The sequence below is a fragment of the Salmo salar genome, chromosome ssa03, assembly GCF_905237065.1.
Source record: "Salmo salar chromosome ssa03, Ssal_v3.1, whole genome shotgun sequence".
NCBI classification, from domain to species: Eukaryota; Metazoa; Chordata; class Actinopteri; order Salmoniformes; family Salmonidae; genus Salmo; species Salmo salar.
The window spans coordinates 78,116,586-78,135,059 of NC_059444.1; the positions used below are offsets into that span (position 1 = coordinate 78,116,586).

At 45.4% G+C, this 18,474-nt stretch overlaps 1 pseudogene; it reads left to right on the forward strand.

Moving 5' to 3' along the window:
• The window catches only part of LOC106601769 (centrosomal protein of 112 kDa-like), a 302,159-nt pseudogene that overhangs the window by 37,326 nt on the left and 246,359 nt on the right, over positions 1-18,474 (forward strand).

The following is an 18,474-nucleotide window of genomic DNA, read 5'->3' on the forward strand; positions in this document are numbered from 1 at the left end:
TGATATTCATTCTGACTGGAGGAGAGGAGACTGGTTATATTCATTCTGACTGGAGGAGAGGAGACTAATGTGGTTATATTCATTCTGACTGGAGGAGAGACTAATGTGGTGATATTCATTCTGACTGGAGGAGAGGAGACTAATGTGGTGATATTCATTCTGACTGGAGGTGACTAATGTGGTGATATTCATTCTGACTGGAGGAGAGGAGACTAATGTGGTTATATTCATTCTGACTGGAGAAGAGGAGACTAATGTGGTTATATTCATTCTGACTGGAGGAGAGGTGACTAATGTGGTGATATTCATTCTGACTGGAGGAGAGGAGACTAATGTGGTTATATTCATTCTGACTAGAGGAGACTAATGTGGTGATATTCATTCTGACTGGAGGAGAGGAGACTAATGTGGTGATATTCATTCTGACTGGAGGAGAGGAGACTAATGTGGTGATATTCATTCTGACTAGATGAGACTAATGTGGTTATATTCATTCTGACTGGAGAAGAGGAGACTAATGTGGTGATATTCATTCTGACTAGAGGAGAGGAGACTAATGTGGTTATATTCATTCTGACTGGAGGAGAGGAGACTAGTGTGGTTATATTCATTCTGACTGGAGGAGAGGAGACTAATGTGGTGATATTCATTCTGACTGGAGGAGAGGAGACTAATGTGGTGATTTTCATTCTGACTGGAGGAGACTAATGTGGTGATATTCATTCTGACTGGAGGAGAGGAGACTAATGTGGTGATATTCATTCTGACTGGAGGAGAGGAGACTAATGTGGTGATATTCATTCTGACTAGAGGAGACGAATGTGGTGATATTCATTCTGACTGAAGGAGAGGAGACTAATATGGTGATATTCATTCTGACTGGAGGAGAGGAGACAAATGTGGTCATATTCATTCTGACTGGAGGAGACTGATGTGGTGATATTCATTCTGACTGGAGGAGACTAATGTGGTGATATTCATTCTGACTGGAGGAGAGGAGACTTTTTGTGTTATTACATTTTCTGCCCAGTCAGGCACCAAGTGTCACAGTCATCCTCACTGCTGTTTGTTGAGAATCAAGAGGTGAAAGAAAGCAAGGCCTTCGAGCCTGAAAATGGGATCTAATGCTTAGAATATTATTCTGTGCGCGTGCTGTATTAGTGTTTGTGTGTGTTTATGGTAGTGTGTGTGTCTGTGTGTAGGAGGTTGATAGTCAGCTGTCAGTCCCAGACTGTGTGTTGATGAGCCAGGGAGGAGAGCTGGCCAGCCCTCTCAGTAGTTTTATAGAGGCCAGATCACTACCCAGCGTGGCAATATGGGGCCTAGTTAAAAGGCGCTCAGAAGCACTTGACTTTCAAGAGAGGAAATGGTGTTGAACTGGGATTTTACTGTCTGGGCTGGGAATGTATATCGGTGTATGTACATGTGTGTGGGGCGAGGTGGAAAATTGTTTCCTGCACCTCTTACCTCCAACCCCACAAAGGGAACAGAGAAACTCCGGCCAACAGACCTGACTGGCTTTTGTAGATGGGCTTATCTGGTTTCACAGTGGTTGTTTTATGGTCTTTTTTTCAGTCAGACCGTCTGTTTTCTTACCCCTGGTTGCCTCGGATGGGTTCTGTATGTTTTAACCTTGAGCATGGAGTCTACAAGAGCAACAGGTCTATATCACAGGTCTCACAACTAACAGGGTCGTATTCATTAGAGAACATAGTAGCAAAACGTTTTGCATAAAAAATGAAAACTAGCATTTCTTATTGGGCAAGTTCAGGTAGTCCCTCCCGGTTTCAGGCAGTTTTTTCTCTCCAATTGGTGCCTAATGAATATGACTCATGTCTAACCCCCAGGCATTTGTTCATGGCGCAACTGCCCCTGAAATATACATACATACAGTTGAAGTCGAACGTTTACATACACCTTAGCTAAATGCATTTAAACTCAGTTTTTCACAATTCCTGACATTTAATCATGAATTATTGTCCGTTTCGAAGCCCTATTTGCAACCAAGCTTTAACTTCCTGACTGATGTGTTGAGATGTTGCTTCAATATATCCACAGAATTTTCCTCCCTTATGATGCCATCTATTGTGAAGTGCACCAGTCCCTCCTGCAGCAAAGCACCCCCACAACATGATGCTGCCACCCCCGTGCTTCACGGTTGGAATGGTGTTCTTCGGCTTGCAAGCCTCCCCCTTTTTCCTCCAAACATAACGATGGTCATTATGGCCAAACAGTTCTATTTTTGTTTCATCAGACCAGAGGACATTTCTCCAAAAAGTACGATCCTTGTCCCCATGTGCAGTTGCAAACCGTAGTCTGGCTTTTTTATGGTGGTTTTGGAGCAGTGACTTCTTCCTTGCTGAGCGGCCTTTCAGGTTATGTCGATATAGGACTCGTTTTACTGTGGATATAGATACTTTTATGCCTGTTTCCTCCAGCATCTTCACAAGGTCCTTTGCTGTTGTTCTGGGATTGATTTGCACTTTTCGCACCAAAGTACATTCATCTCTAGGAGACAGAACGCGTCTCCTTCCTGAGCGGTATGACGGCTCCGTGGGCCCATGTTGTTTATACTTGCGTGCTATTGTTTGTACATATGAACGTGGTACCTTCAGGCATTTGGAAATTGCTCCCAAGGATAAACCAGACTTGTGGAGGTCTACAATTTATTTTATGGCTTGGCTGATTTCTTGGCTTGGCTGATTTCTTTTGATTTTCCCATGATGTCAAGCAAAGAGGCACTGAGTTTGTCTGTTAACAATTGTTGGAAAAATTACTTGTGTCAAGCACAAAGTAGATGTCCTAACCGACTTGACAAAACTATAGTTTGTTAACAAGAAATTTGTGGAGTGGTTGAAAAATGAGTTTTAATGACTCCAACCTAAGTGTACGTAAACTTCCGACTTCAACTGTATATACACTGCTCAAAAAAATAAAGGGAACACTTAAACAACACAATGTAACTCCAAGTCAATCACACTTCTTTGAAATCAAACTGTCCACTTAGGAAGCAACACTGATTGACAATAAATTTCACCTGCTGTTGTGCAAATGAAATAGACAACAGGTGGAAATTATAGGCAATTAGCAAGACACCCCCAATAAAGGAGTGGTTCTGCAGGTGGGGACCACAGACCACTTCTCAGTTCCTATGCTTCCTGGCTGATGTTTTGGTCACTTTTGAATGCTGGCGGTGCTTTCACTCTAGTGGTAGCATGAGACGGAGTCTACAACCCACACAAGTGGCTCAGGTAGTGCAGCTCATCCAGGATGGCACATCAATGCGAGCTGTGGCAAGAAGGTTTGCTGTGTCTGTCAGCGTAGTGTCCAGAGCATGGAGGCGCTACCAGGAGACAGGCCAGTACATCAGGAGACGTGGAGGAGGCCGTAGGAGGGCAACAACCCAGCAGCAGGACCGCTACCTCCGCCTTTGTGCAAGGAGGAGCAGGAGAAGCACTGCCAGAGCCCTGCAAAATGACCTCCAGCAGGCCACAAATGTGCATGTGTCTGCTCAAACGGTCAGAAACAGACTCCATGAGGGTGGTATGAGGGCCCGACGTCCATAGGTGGGGGTTGTGCTTACAGCCCAACACCGTGCAGGACTTTTGGCATTTGCCAGAGAACACCAAGATTGGCAAATTCGCCACTGGTGCCCTGTGCTCTTCACAGATGAAAGCAGGTTCACACTGAGCACGTGACAGACGTGACAGAGTCTGGAGACGCCGTGGAGAACGTTCTGCTGCCTGCAACATCCTCCAGTATGACCGGTTTGGCGGTGGGTCAGTCATGGTGTGGGGTGGCATTTCTTTGGGGGGCCGCACAGCCCTCCATGTGCTCGCCAGAGGTAGCCTGACTGCCATTAGGTACCGAGATGAGATCCTCAGACCCCTTGTGAGACCATATGCTGGTGCGGTTGGCCCTGGGTTCCTCCTAATGCAAGACAATGCTAGACCTCATGTGGCTGGAGTGTGTCAGCAGTTCCTGCAAGAGGAAGGCATTGATGGCCACTGTACCTATTCTGCCAATTTGCCTGGTTTACCACACGGAGCCCTGCTGATCCGTCTGCCGATGTAATAGCACGAGGGGGCCACAACAGACTTTCTTCCGTCGCAATGTCCCTCCAAGGCCCTTCTGTTAGCTTGCTAGCCCCGGCCCGCAAGCTACCTGAAGCCACTCACTGGACTCCTATGATCACTCGGCTACGCATGCCTCTCGCTAACGTCAATATGCCTTGTCCTTTGCTGTTTTGGTTAGTATTTATTGCCTTATTTCACTGTAGAGGCTCTGCTCAATACGCCTTATTTAACACTTTAGTTCCACCTACCACACATGCAGTGACATCACCTGGTTTAAATGATATTTCTAGGGACAATATCTCTTTCATCATCACTCTATGCACAGGTTTACCCTCACTGTATCCACATCCTACCATACCTTTGTCTGTACATTATGCCTTGAATCTATTCTACCGTGCCCAGAAATCTGCTCTTTTTACTCTCTGTTCTGAACGTACTAGACGACCAGTTATTTTAGCCTTTAGCTGTACCCTTATCCTACTCCACCTCTGTTCCTCTGGTGATGTAGAGGTTAATCCATGCCCTGCAGTGCCTAGCTCCACTCCCATTCCCCAGGCGCTATCATTTGCTGACTTCTGTAACCGTAAAAACATTGGTTTCATGCATGTTAACATTAGAAGCCTCCTCCCTAACTTTGTTTTATTCACTGCCCTAGCACACTCTACTAACCCGGATGTCCTAGCCGTGTCTGAATCCAGGCTCAGGAAGACCACCAAAAACCCATACATTTCCATCCCTAACTATAACATTTTCCGACAGGATAGAACTGCCAAAGGGGGCGGTGTTGCAACCTACTGCAGAGAGCCTGCAGAGTTCTGTCATACTATCCAGGTCTGTACCCCAAAAATTTGAGCTTCTACTTTTAAAAATCCACCTTTCCAGAAACAAGTCTCTCACCGTTGCCGCTTGCTATAGACCACCCTCTGCCCCCAGCTGTGCCCTGGACACCATATGTGAACTGATTGCCCCCCATCTATCTTCAGAGCTAGTGCTGCTAGGTGACCTAAACTGGGACGTGCTTAACACCCCGATCATCCTACAATCTAAGCTTGATGCCCTCAATCTCTCACATATTATCAATGAACCCACCAGGTACAACCCCAAATCCGTAAACACGGGCAACCTCATAGATATCATCCTAACCAACTTACCCTCCAAATACACCTCTGCTGTTTTCAACCAAGATCTCAGCGATCACTGCCTCATTGCCTGCATCCATAACGGGTCTGCGGTGAAACGACCACCCCTCATCACTATCAAACGCTCCCTAAAACACTTCAGCGAGCAGGCCTTACTAATCGACCTGGCCCGGGTATCCTGGAAGGATATTGACCTCATCCCGTCAGTAGAAGATGCCTGGTCATTCTTTAAAAGTGCCTTCCTCACCATCTTAAATAAGCATGCCCCTTTCAAGAAATTTAGAACCAGGAACAGATATAGCCCTTGGTTCTCTCCTGACCTGACTGCCCTTGACCAGCACAAAAACATCCTATGGCGTTCTGCATTAGCATCAAATAGCCCCCGTGATATGCAACTTTTCAGGGAAGTCAGGAACAAATATACACAGGCAGTTAGGAAAGCTAAGGCTAGCTTTTTCAAGCAGAAATTTGCATCCTGTAGCACAAACTCAAAAAAGTTCTGCGACACTGTAAAGTCCATGGAGAATAAGAGCACCTCCTCCCAGCTGCCCACTGCACTGAGGCTAGGAAACACTGTCACCACCGATAAATCCACTATAATTGAGAATGCATTTTTCTACGGCTGGCCATGCTTTCCACCTGGCTACCATTTCGAATCCCACCGTACCTTCTCCGCTATGCAATCTGGTTTTCGAGCTGGTCATGGGTGCACCTCAGCCACGCTCAAGGTCCTAAACGATATCATAACCGCCATCGATAAGAGACATTACTGTGCAGCAGTATTCATCGACCTGGTCAAGGCCTTCGACTCTGTCATTCACCACATTCTTATTGGCAGACTCAACGGCCTTGGTTTCTCAAATGATTGCCTCGCCTGGTTCACCAACTACTTCTCAGACAGAGTTCAGTGTGTCAAATCGGAGGTTCTGTTGTCCGGACCTCTTGCCGTCTCTATGGGGGTGCCACAGGGTTCAATTCTCAGGCCGACTCTCTTCTCTGTATACATCAATGATGTTGCTCTCGCATCTGGTGATTCTCTGATCCACCTCTACACAGACGACACCATTCTGTATACTTCTGGCCCTTCTTTGGACACTGTTAACTAACCTCCAGACGAGCTTCAATGCCATACAACTCTCCTTCCATGGCCTCCAACTGCTCTTAAATGCAAGTAAAACTAAGTGCATGCTCTTCAACCGTTCACTGCCCGCATCCTGCCCACCCGTCCAGCATCACTACTCTGGACGGTTCTGACTTAGAATATGTGGACAACTACAAATACCTAGGTGTCTGGCTAGACTGTAAACTCTCCTTCCAGACTCACATTAAGCATCTCCAATCCAAAATGAAATCAAGAATTGGCTTCCTATTTCGCAACAAAGCATCCTTCATTTATGCTGCCAAACATACCCTCGTGAAACTGACCATCCTACCGATCCTCGACTTTGGCAATGTCATCTATAAAATAGCCTCTGACACTCTACTCAACAAATTCGATGCAGTTTATCACAGTGCCGCCTTTCCTTCCAGTTCTCTGCTGCCAATGACCGGAACGAACTGCAAAAATCAATGAAGCTGGAGTCTTATATCTCCCTCACTAGTTTTAAGCACCAGCTGTCAGAGCAGCTCACAGATCACTGCACCTGTACATATCCCATCTGTAAATAGCCCATCCAACTACCTCATCCCCATACTGTATTTATTTATTTATCTTGCTCCTTTGCACCCCAGTATCTCTACTTGCACATTAATCTTCTGCACATCTACCATTCCAGTGTCTAATTGCTATAATGTAATTACTTCGCCACCATGGCCTATTTATTGCCTTACCTCCCTTATCTTACCTCATTTGCACTCACTATATATAGATTTTTATTTTTTCTACTGTATTATTGATTGTATGTTTGTTTATTCCATGTGTAACTCTGTGTTGTTTTATGTGTCGAACTGCTGTGCTTTATCTTGGCCAGGTCACAATTGTAAATGAGAACTTGTTCTCAACTAGCCTACCTGGTTAAATAAAGGTGAAATACATTTTTTTAAATAAAAATGGAAGGATTGTGCGTTCTTGGTGCAACTCGGGCAGTTGTTGTTGCCATCCTGTACCTGTCCCACAGGTGTGATGTTCGGATATACCGATCCTGTGCAGGTGTTGTTACACGTGGTCTGTCACTGCGAAGACAATCAGCTGTCCGTCCTGTCTCCCTGTAGCGCTGTCTCAGGCGTCTCACAGTACGGACATTGCAATTTATTGCCCTGGCCACATCTGCAGTCCTCATACCTCCTTGCAGCATGCCTAAGGCACGTTCACGCAGATGGGCATCTTTCTTGTTGTTTTTCAGAGTTTAAGTAGAAAGGCCTCTTTAGTGTCCTAAGTTTTCATAACTGACCTTAACTAGTTATCTAAAGAAATGGGATCTAGGTATATTTAACTTTTGTACTAACTGTTCAAAAGATGCAAAATCAATGTACAAGATGTTCAGTGAGGAGATATGAAACGCCCTGTCTAATAATGATGGAGAGAATTTAGGGTTCTTTAATAATGGGGCAGAAGTTGAAAATTCACCGAGACCAAACGATCGCCTGAACTGTTTCCAGATTTTTAGAGAATCTTTCATAATATGGTTTTTAATGTATTTGCAAACAGGCTCAGCTAGTTTAGAGGAGAGTAAGTCAGCTAAGGAGGTGTTCAATGAGATATCCAGGGTCAACCATTTTGGTGATTAAGCCAATGTTTAAAATACATTTATTAAATTCCTTTTCTGTTTGCTAGAAAACCTCCCCATAGAATGTAGTAGCCTGAATACCACAGTGGTTTATAAATGCATATTGGAGGTCTGTGTTTCTTTGAAATCTGTGACACTCAAAATGTTTTCTTTCTTTTCAGTGACTTTTGAGTCACAGTTGACAGTAAAGGGGGGTTTGGTGGATTTTCAGCAAGTCCTAGCCCTGCAGGGTGGAGTTGTGACCACACACACACCCCACACACAGGACGCCTCCTCAGAAGTGTCTCAGTGACTCACTCTGACTCCATCCTCGCCACCTGAATCTTATCATCTCCTGTGGTTCCACATTAAGCCCCGTACGCAGGCCTTGCCCACCATGGCGTGGCTCGTCTGACCACCAGCAGGAAATGACCTGTGGCTGGGTTTGGTCCTCGCCATATGTTGCTAAGCCCCGACAGCCAGTTCCTATATTAAGGAACTCTGGGCTCTCACACCAAGCTCATCCCCAGTTCAGCTACTGACTACATTGATAAGAACGCTGACTGTACCTGTTCAGCTACTGACTTCATTGATTCGTTGATAAGAACGCTGACTGTACCTGTTCAGCTACTGACTTCATTGATTCGTTGATAAGAACGCTGACTGTACCTGTTCAGCTACTGACTTCATTGATTCGTTGAGTAAGTGTGTGGTAGCGTGGCAGCTGGAGCAGATGTTGGCCACCACGACGTTGAGTCACTTTAGTCTCATATGGTCATCTATTTTCACCCATGGTTGAGGTTACAAGTCTAGTCCTTATAATCCCCTCTACACACACCCTTACTGTGCTGGGCTCACACCACAGGTGCTATGGGATGGGGTCGTGGCATATTCAATGAAATGATCCAAGACCATTCAGCCAGTCCCACCCATAGGGTTAGAATTAGGCCTACGTGATGTGATTGCTTTGGCAGATGCAGATGGGTTGATGCATGCAAACAGAGCGAGAGAGAGAGAGTACATTTCCCCTGGTACTCCTGGGGTTCTCATCACATGCACCATCACAGGGCTCTGTGTGATTCTTCCTCTAATGGCTGCAGCTCGGCCAAACGGGTCTGGAGCTGAGGTTCAGTTTCCAATCTGCCCATGCTTTCCAAAGGAATAATGATGCAACTGCTTCCATGCCTGGGTCCTATGGGAAGGCCTCTCAGCTCTGTGTTTGATTCAGACGACTAGCCCCTCTTATCTGATTGTATGATTGTGGTTAAAGGACAACACTGGGCCTTGTGGAGTTCCTAAGGGAGCTCTCTATGTAGTGGCTTTTAGTGCAAAATGGCCGACAATCCAAAGGCAGGCGTATGGTACTCAGTCTGGCTTTTCTTAGATTGAATGGGTATTGTTTTTGTTACAGTTATGCACTTTATGTCCTTAAAGGGACCTCAATGTTGAATAGTAGTAGTGAGTTGTTTTAGGAAGAAATGTTCTGTCTGTTGTTTCCACTGAAGCCCAATATTACTATGACATTAAGTGACATTCAAAAGTCTTTCCTTTTAAAAACTTTGTTCGTTGTAGTGTTTTGCATTTTACCTCAAAGTACAATTGTCATGCTAAGATCCATTAGCTTCTCCTCCCAGTGGAGGAATGGCATGTTAATGGTGTTCAGTAGATAGCTAGCAGGGCACTGCAGAGGGAATATTCTCTAACATCTGTGTTTATGGAAGATGAAAGCTCTATCAGGGCATTGTAGTTCTGCTGCAGAGCAAGATACACAAACACAACCGTGCTTTGTGGGCCCAGCAGTTAGCAGACATTTTGTGAGCGCGTTCCCCAAGGGGGAAAAAGGCTCGACCCAGGGTCGCTTCTGAGAAAAGAAAAGTGAGAGCAGCTGCTTCTGTCTTTCGCTTTTTCTTTTCATCTCCCTCCTCCCTCTCTATCCTTTCCTTTCTCAACACACCTTCCGTCTTTACCTTCTCTCTCATCCTTCCCTCATCTCCTCTCCTCTCCTGAGCTTGGTGTCAACAACATGGCATCTAAGAGAGAAACAACTTTTCAAAAGAAAAGCCAGTGTCACACAGAGATGCCTGGTTTTGAAGAATCTCAGAAACCTGAGATGTGCGCGTCTCTCTCCTTCCTCCTCTCTCCTTCCTCCTATTTCGCTCCTCCTCTCTCATTCATCCTCCCTCCTCCTCTCTCTCTCCTCTCTCATTCCTCCTCTCTCCCTCATCCTCTCTTCCTCATCCTCTCTCCCTCCTCTCTCATTGGTCCTCTCTCTCCCCTCTCCCCCCTCCTCTCTCCTTCGTCCTCTCTCCTTCGTCCTCTCTTCTTGTCCTCTCTCGCTCCTCCTCTCTCACTCCTCCTCTCTCGCCTCTCCTCTCTCGCCTCTCCTCTCCTTCCTCCTCTCTCCCTCTTTCTCTCCTTCCTCTTTCTATCCTTCCTCCTCTCCTTCCGACTCTCTCGCTCCTTCCGACTCTCTTCTTCCTCCTGACGCTCTCGCTCCTCCTCTCTCCCAACTCTCCTTCCTCCTCTCTCCTTCCTCCTCCTCTCTCCTTCCTCCTCCTCTCTCCCTGCTCCTCTCGCGCTGGGCCTCTCTCGCTCCTCCTATTTCCTTCGTCCTCTCTCCTTCCTCTTTATCTCATCTCTCCTCCTCTCTCCTTTCTACTCTCTCCTTCCTACTCTTTCGCTCCTCTTCTTTTGCTCCTCCTCTCCCACTCCTTCTCTCTCCTTCCTCCTCTCTCACTTGTCCTCCTCTCTCGCTCCTCTCTCTCGTTCCTCCTCTCTCGCTCCTACTCTCTCCTTCCTCCTACTCTCTCGCTCCTCCTCTCGCTCCTTCCTCTCTCCCTCCTCTCTCGCTCCTCCTCTCCTTCCTACTCTCTCCTTCCTGCTTTTCCTCTCTCCCTCCTCCTCTCTCCCTCTCTTCTTCACTCTTTCTGTTTCCTCTATAAACCATTTTTCAAACGCCCCTGATGTAGTTTGACAAACTTTCTAAAAAGCCCATTTGAAGAGGTGATGCGAGAGTGACACCCACTTGTTTTGGAGCGCTGCTGGAAAAATCTACTAGACTCCCTCATCTCAATCAGCCTAATCTCTCCTCCAACAAGTCTCCTGTGGTCTCAGAGATTGCACAAGAAAATGGGTAATTCAATACAAAAGAAAGTGAAACGAGAGGGAACTTCACATGGCACCATTGAAGGAGGATAAGTCTAGCAGATTTAGTTGAAGTTGTGGGATAATGGCAGCAGTAGTTTACAATAGGACTCATCTAGTTTGAATGTAGAAGACCCTGGGAATGAGTACGATACAGATCCTTGTTGCTCGAAAGCAAACATTAGCGTTATTGTGAGAATGAATGGGGCAGGTATTGGCTAGTTTATCAAATGTCAATACAATAGGGGACTTAACCATCTAAGCTACCTCCACAGATACAGGTTACATGACTGCCCTTCCAACCTGGAAGGACGTATTTGTCACTGAGCCCCAGAGTTGAGCAATGCATCAAACCCTCCAGTGACTAAAACCTGTAAGTACATTAGTCACAAAGCAATAGGAACTCATCCTGTCTAATTCCCGTTTGTGTTGACAACGTTAGCAAACTCTTTTTTTCCACTGACTGGATGACTGTGTGTCTGTTGGCCCCAGAGCTGCCAAGTCCTGAGGCCAGATAGTTCTACAATGGCACACCAGATCAGGAGCACATGTCATGCCTTCTCCTCACCCAGGGACAATCAGATCAGGTAGACTACTAGACACAGTGAGCCAACAACACAACAAGCACCAGCGGCAGTTCAAAGAAGTAGGGGAAGATGGTCACACATGGCTTAGCCATGGGACAGGGTGGCCTCTCCTATCACTCTCCACACGTGTTGGTGAGAGAGTCTCGTTAGCCAGATGAGAGGCCCGAGTCCGCCAGTATTTCCTGGTAAATAATCAGGAAACCTGAAGCCACAAAGCAATATGACCTCTGGCAGGGCTGATGACAGGGATATATGACTTAGGAGGAGCTGTGTTAGGAAGTCACTGAGAAGGTATGTGCATGTCGTTTAGTATTAAGGCCACTCTGTAATAGCAAGCCGTATCTGAAAGTGGGTGTTCATGTGTCTACCTGGTTTGAGTGTGTGAGTATAAATATTTAGAATTACTATTGTAGATGTGTGTTACTTTGTCTGTGTGTGTACACTTCTGGCGTATTAACTAAGTGTGTATTATTTTCCTGTGGCATTGTGGGAGTGAATGAAGGGCTCTGTCTTGACATGCAGATTCAGACGGTTGAACTGTTGATCCCCTGTATATTGAGCTGAACTGAAAGGAGCCGACTGTGGATAACTGTAGCCTACATAATGCATGGTTCTCTCTGGCCAAGCCTGTTCCTGTCACTGACTAATTCACTGTTATCTCACACACACACACACACACACACACACACACACACACACACACACACACTCACACTCACACTCACACTCACTCACTCACTCACTCACTCACTCACTCACTCACTCACTCACTCACTCACTCACTCACTCTGTTGGGTCTGGTACATCCCTCCTACACACGTTTGAAGTCCTGTTTGTAGATAAATATGTTTTGAAATGTTTATGAAGCTTGAGTCATTGACACCGCTGATGCTCTATGCACCATCAACAATAAATATCTGAAATTGGCCTAGTTAGTCAAAACAGGGGCAGCGGATGTTGCCGTTGCTATTTTTTCCATCTCCTGTGCTGCATTTGATGATGTGTGTATTGACTCCCCTGTCTGTCATGGTGCTGTGTGTCTCTGTGCAGGCTGAGATGAAGACTAAAGTCCTGGAGGCCAAGCACCAGGAGGAGAAACTGAAGATGCAGCAGAAGCACGACGCAGACGTGCAGAAGGTCAGAGTGCTTACTGATTTATCAATGAATTATATTAATTATTTAATTTGTTTGATTATTTGATATTTGAGATAAATTCACACATACATCCATAATATCATCTGTAGGGAGGTTATAGTACCGCCCAGACATAAAACCATGAATTGAAATGATAGAGGACAAACGCACAGTAAAGTGAGACAGTGCAGAAGGTAGGGATAACAAGAGTGATGCTCCCTGCACCCTTCACCACTCCCACCCTGACACTACATCTGTGTTTTGGGCTGGACTCACACCCTTTTCTCCTTCCCTCCTCCCTGGGCTCCTCCACTAAGACAAATAGCTCTCCAGCATCCTACTCAGACCCTCTTCAAAGCTCCTTGTAGTCTTGGTAGAAATGGCTGTGAAGTCTGAGTAGCACCCTGTTAGTTTCATTTCACCAGGGGTGTATCGGCTCAGCTCCACATCCAGCACCTGGGATCTGTCAACTTCCTCCCAAAACGTCTGCTTTCATTGTTGCCACAGAATCTTTAAATAAAACAGAAATAGCCCCATTTTCCCTCTGTTTAAACTGTCGATGAACTCTTTGTCTCTGACAGGAGACACGGTGACAGCTCCTCCACTACCCCGCCTCTCCTGCTCTCGCTCTCCATCCCTCTCTCTTTGGTGTCTCTGTCATTGCAGGCAAATCACACTAATTGTGTACAGATTGCGAGCGATGTCGGATTCAATTTGTTCCCTGTTTACCCGGGTGTCTGACTAATGGCTTCAAGGGGGAGGGGTGGTAGATTAGAGACTTTAACAAGCCCATTCAAAGGCGCATGGGGAAGCTGGCTAGCGCTAGTTTTAATTAGCACCAGGGAGATGAATTATGGATGAATGTGTGGTGCTGATGGTGGTTAGACTGGTCATTGTCTCATGGTTAACACGAGAGACGAGAACAGGAGAACAGGCCTGACTGTTGTATGGTATGTATAGCCATGGATCAATAGTGTGTGTGTGGTCGCACGATAGCTATATAATCAGCTCAGGCAGACCTGTATTTGTTTTTGGAGTGTTGGAGCGCATCAACAAACAGGGTTTAATATCTCCATCTAGAAGGTGCTGCAATAGGAGCAATCCTCTAAGGATCTGAGATGGCTAGAATACCACGATAGTGAACAACTGTTTTTCATAATGCTGTGTAGCCTAGATTATCAAGCTCCATTGAGACTGTAAAGAGATGGTTAACAAATAACAACCCATATCGTACATCGTCAGATTGCTATGCTATCTCAGATTGCTGTGTGCTATGCCTTTGTGTGTAATGTAATGGCACCTCTTCCTCCAGATTGTGGGATAGTATTAGTGTCTAGTCAGTCAGGCTGGCTGGAGTCTTTCTGCAATAGAGATGTTATAAAAGACCTACAATTACTGTCCTAAAAGCTGTCGTTCCTCTGCTCCCACTCCCAGTCCCTCTGGACCCCATCTCTGACACCCCGTTACGTCTGCCCCTCTATGTGTGCCCAAAACACACCCTCCTCTCTCCTCTCAGGAAAGCCGATGGGAAAATGGGAAAATTGGACGTCCCTAAATGTTCTGTGAACTTTCCTTTACCCCCCTTCACTCCCTTCCCTTTCATGTCTCCCATCCCACTCACTCTGGCCACAACAGGCTTAGACACAGAGTGCACTTCTAACAGACAAAACCCAGGACAAATAACCCTCTGATGGTGCCCGGGACTTTTTAGGAGGGGAAATAATCTCTCTTACAGGGGGTTTTGATCAAATCTTCAACGTGTGTATCAAAAGACAAGGCGGCGCTGTGAAATGGTCCACAGTCCTGAACTTGTGTTGTTTCTCTCTCTCTCTCCTCTCTGTCTGTCATGTGTTGTAAAACCTCCTCTTTCATGGTCAGGTCCCGTCTACTAATGCAGCTCTGAGGATATCATCATTCCCAATAACACTGATTAGCCTCCTAGCATGTACTGCTATGCATAACTGTAATCAGTTCAGTAAAATGGAGAGCCCTGTGCTCATAATTTCTAAAACAATGTACTGGTATCTGTTATTTTTTTTAAATTTAGTTTCACTCATGCATGTGATATTTTATTTGATGTCCTCATTGGATGGGAATGTAATGGAGTCAGGATGCAGTGAAGTCAGTCAAGGCTTATCTGTAGACACCTCCTGTTATGAGATGTGTTTGGGGATGGGAATTCTGTTGATGTTGTGTATCATTAAATCAAATCAAATGTTATTGCACACACACACACATCCCTATTAGTGAGAATTTCAGCTTGGCCAAGATAATCCATCTACCTGACAGGTGTGGCATATCAAGAAGCTGATTAAACAGCATGACCATTACCCAAGTGCACCTTGTGCTGGGGCAATTAAAGGTCACTCTAAAATGTGCAGTTGTGTCATAACACAATGCCACAGATGTCTCAAGTTTTGAAGGAGAGTGCAATTGGCATGCTGACAACAGGAATGTCCACCAGAGCTGTTAACAGAGAATTGAATGTTCATTTCTCTACTGTTAGCCCTCCCCCACATCTACCTTAAGCCGCCTCCAACGTCGTTTTAAAGAATTTGGTAGTACGTCTAACCGGCTTTACAACCACAGACCACATGTAACCACGCCAGCCCAGGACCTCCACATCCGGCTTCTTCACCTGCGGGATCATCTGAGACCAGCCACCCGGACAGCTGATGAAACTGTGGGTTTGCACAACTGAAGAATTTCTGAACAAACTGTCAGAAACCGTCTCAGGGAGGCTCATCTGCGTGCTTGTCTTCCTCACCAGGGTCTTGACCTGACTGTAGTTTGGCGTCGTAACCGACTGCAGTGGGAAAATGCTCACCTTTAATGGCCACTGGCACGCTGGATGAGTGTGCTCTTCACGGATGAATCACAGTTTCAACTGGCAGACAGCATGTACGGCGTTGTGTGGGCGTGCAGTGACGAGATCCTGAGGCTCATTGTCATGCCATTCATCCCCCGCCATCACCTCATGTGGGGGCCGTGCAGGATAATGTGCATGATCATGCACGGCCCCATGTCACAAGGATCTGTACACAATTCCTTGAAGCTGAAAATGTCCCAGTTCTTTCATGGCCTGCATACTCTACAGACATGTCACCCATTGAGCATGTTTGGGATGCTCTGGATTGACGTGTAGGACAGTGTGTTTCAGTTCCCGCCAATATCTAGCAACTTCACACAGACATTGAAGTGGAATGGGACAACCACAGTCCACAATCAACAGCCTGATCAACTCTATGCAAAGGAGATGTTGCGCTGTGTGAGATAAACGGTGGTCACACTAGATACTGACTGGTTTTCTGATCCACACCCTTACCTCTTTTTTAAGGTATCTGTGACCAACATATGCATATCTGTATTCTCAGTCATGTGAAATCCATAGATTAGGGCCTAATGAATATTTCAGTTCACTGATTTCCTTATATGAACTGTAACTTAGTAAAATCATAGAAATTGTTGCATGTTGCGTTTATATACTGAACAAAAATGTAAATGCAACATGTAGTGTTGGTCCCATGTTTCATGAGCTGAAAAAAATCCCAGAAAATGTCCATACGCACAAAAAGCTTCTCAAATGTTGTGCACAAATGTGTTTACATCCCTGTTAGTGAGCATTTCTCCTTTGCCAAGATAATCCAACCACCTGACAAGTGTGGCATATCAGGAAGCTGATTAAACCGCATGATCATTACACAGGTGCACCTTGTGCTATGGACAATAAAAGGCCTGTTTTAAATGAGCAGTTTTGTCAAAGAGTTAAACGTCTCAAGTTGAGGGAGCGTGTAATTGGACATTAATGCAGTCAGCATGCCATCAGAGATGTTGGCAGAAAATGGAATGTTCTAAAATGCCTGGATATGAGCAGATGTGCAATTTATTGTGGAGCCCTTTGTACATTGCCAGAGGCTGTCCCATCAGAGAAGTCTCAACTCCTGTGCAGCAAAGGGTGGCAGTGTCAGAATGGGCTGATGAAATCATTATAACCAGTCACTGGAGGGCTCCCAGCCTCAGCGGACACATCACCGATCCTTGACTTCGGCGATGTCATTTACAAAATAGCCTCCAACACTCTATTCAGCAAATTGGATGTAGTCTATCACAGTGCCATCCGTTTTGTCACCAAAGCCCCATATACTACCCACCACTGCGACCTGTACGCTCTCGTTGGCTGGCCCTCGCTTCATACTCGTCGCAAAACCCACTGGCTCCAGGTCATCTACAAGACCCTGCTAGGTAAAGTCCCCCCATATCTCAGCTCACTGGTCACCATAGCAGCACCCACCTGTAGCACGCGCTCCAGCAGGTATACGGTGAGGGGGAAAAGTATTTGATCCCCTGCTGATTTTGTATGTTTGCCCACTGACAAAGAAATTATCAGTCTATAATTTTAATGGTAGGTTTATTTGAACAGTGAGAGACAGAATAACAACAAAAAAATCCGGAAAAACGTATGTCAAAAATGTTATAAAATTATTTGCATTTTAATGAGGGAAATAAGTATTTGACCCCTCTGCAAAACATGACTTAGTACTTGGTGGCAAAACCCTTGTTGGCAATCATAGAGGTCAGACGTTTCTTATAGTTGGCCACCAAGTTTGCACACATCTCAGGAGGGATCTTGTACCACTCCTCTTTGCAGATCTTCTCCAAGTCATTAAGGTTTTGAGGCTGACGTTTAGCAACTCGAACCTTCAGCTCCCTCCACAGATTTTCTATGGGATTAATGTCTGGAGACTGGCTAGGCCACTCCAGGACCTTAATGTGCTTGTTTTCGAGCCACTCATTTGTTGCCTTGGCCGTGTGTTTTGGGTCATTGTCATGCTGGAATACCCATCCATGACCCATTTTCAATGCCCTGGCTGAGGGAAGGAGGTTCTCACCCAAGATTTGACGGTACATGGCCCCTGTCCATCGTCCCTTTGATGCGGTGAAGTTGTCCTGTCCCCTTAGTAGAAAAACACCCCCTAAGCATAATGTTTCCACCTCCATGTTTGACGGTGGGGATGGTGTCCTTGGGGTCATAGGCAGCATTCCTCCTCCTCTAAACACGGCGAATCATAACCACCTTAACAAAAACAGTAGATGAGAAATTAAGGAAGAGCTGAATTATAACCACCTGAACAAAAACAGTAGATGAGAAATGAAGGAAGAGCTGAATTAAACCACCTGAACAAAAAAAGTAGATGAGAAATGAAGGAAGAGCTGAATTTTAACCCCCTGAACAAAAACAGTAGATGAGAAATGAAGGAAGAGCTGAATTATAACCACCTGAACAAAAACAGTAGATGAGAAATGAAGAGCTGAATTATAACCACCTGAACAAAAACAGTAGATGAGAAATGAAGAGCTGAATTATAACCACCTGAACAAAAACAGTAGATGACAAATGAAGAGCTGAATCATAACCACCTGAACAAAAACAGTAGATGAGAAATGAAGAGCTGAATTATAACCACCTGAACAAAAACAGTAGATGAGAAATGAAGGAAGAGCTGAATTATAACCACCTGAACAAAAACAGTAGATGAGAAATGAAGGAAGAGCTGAATTATAACCACCTGAACAAAAACAGTAGATGAGAAATGAAGAGCTGAATTATAACCACCTGAACAAAAACAGTAGATGAGAAATGAAGAAGAGCTGAATTATAACCACCTGAACAAAAACAGTAGATGAGAAA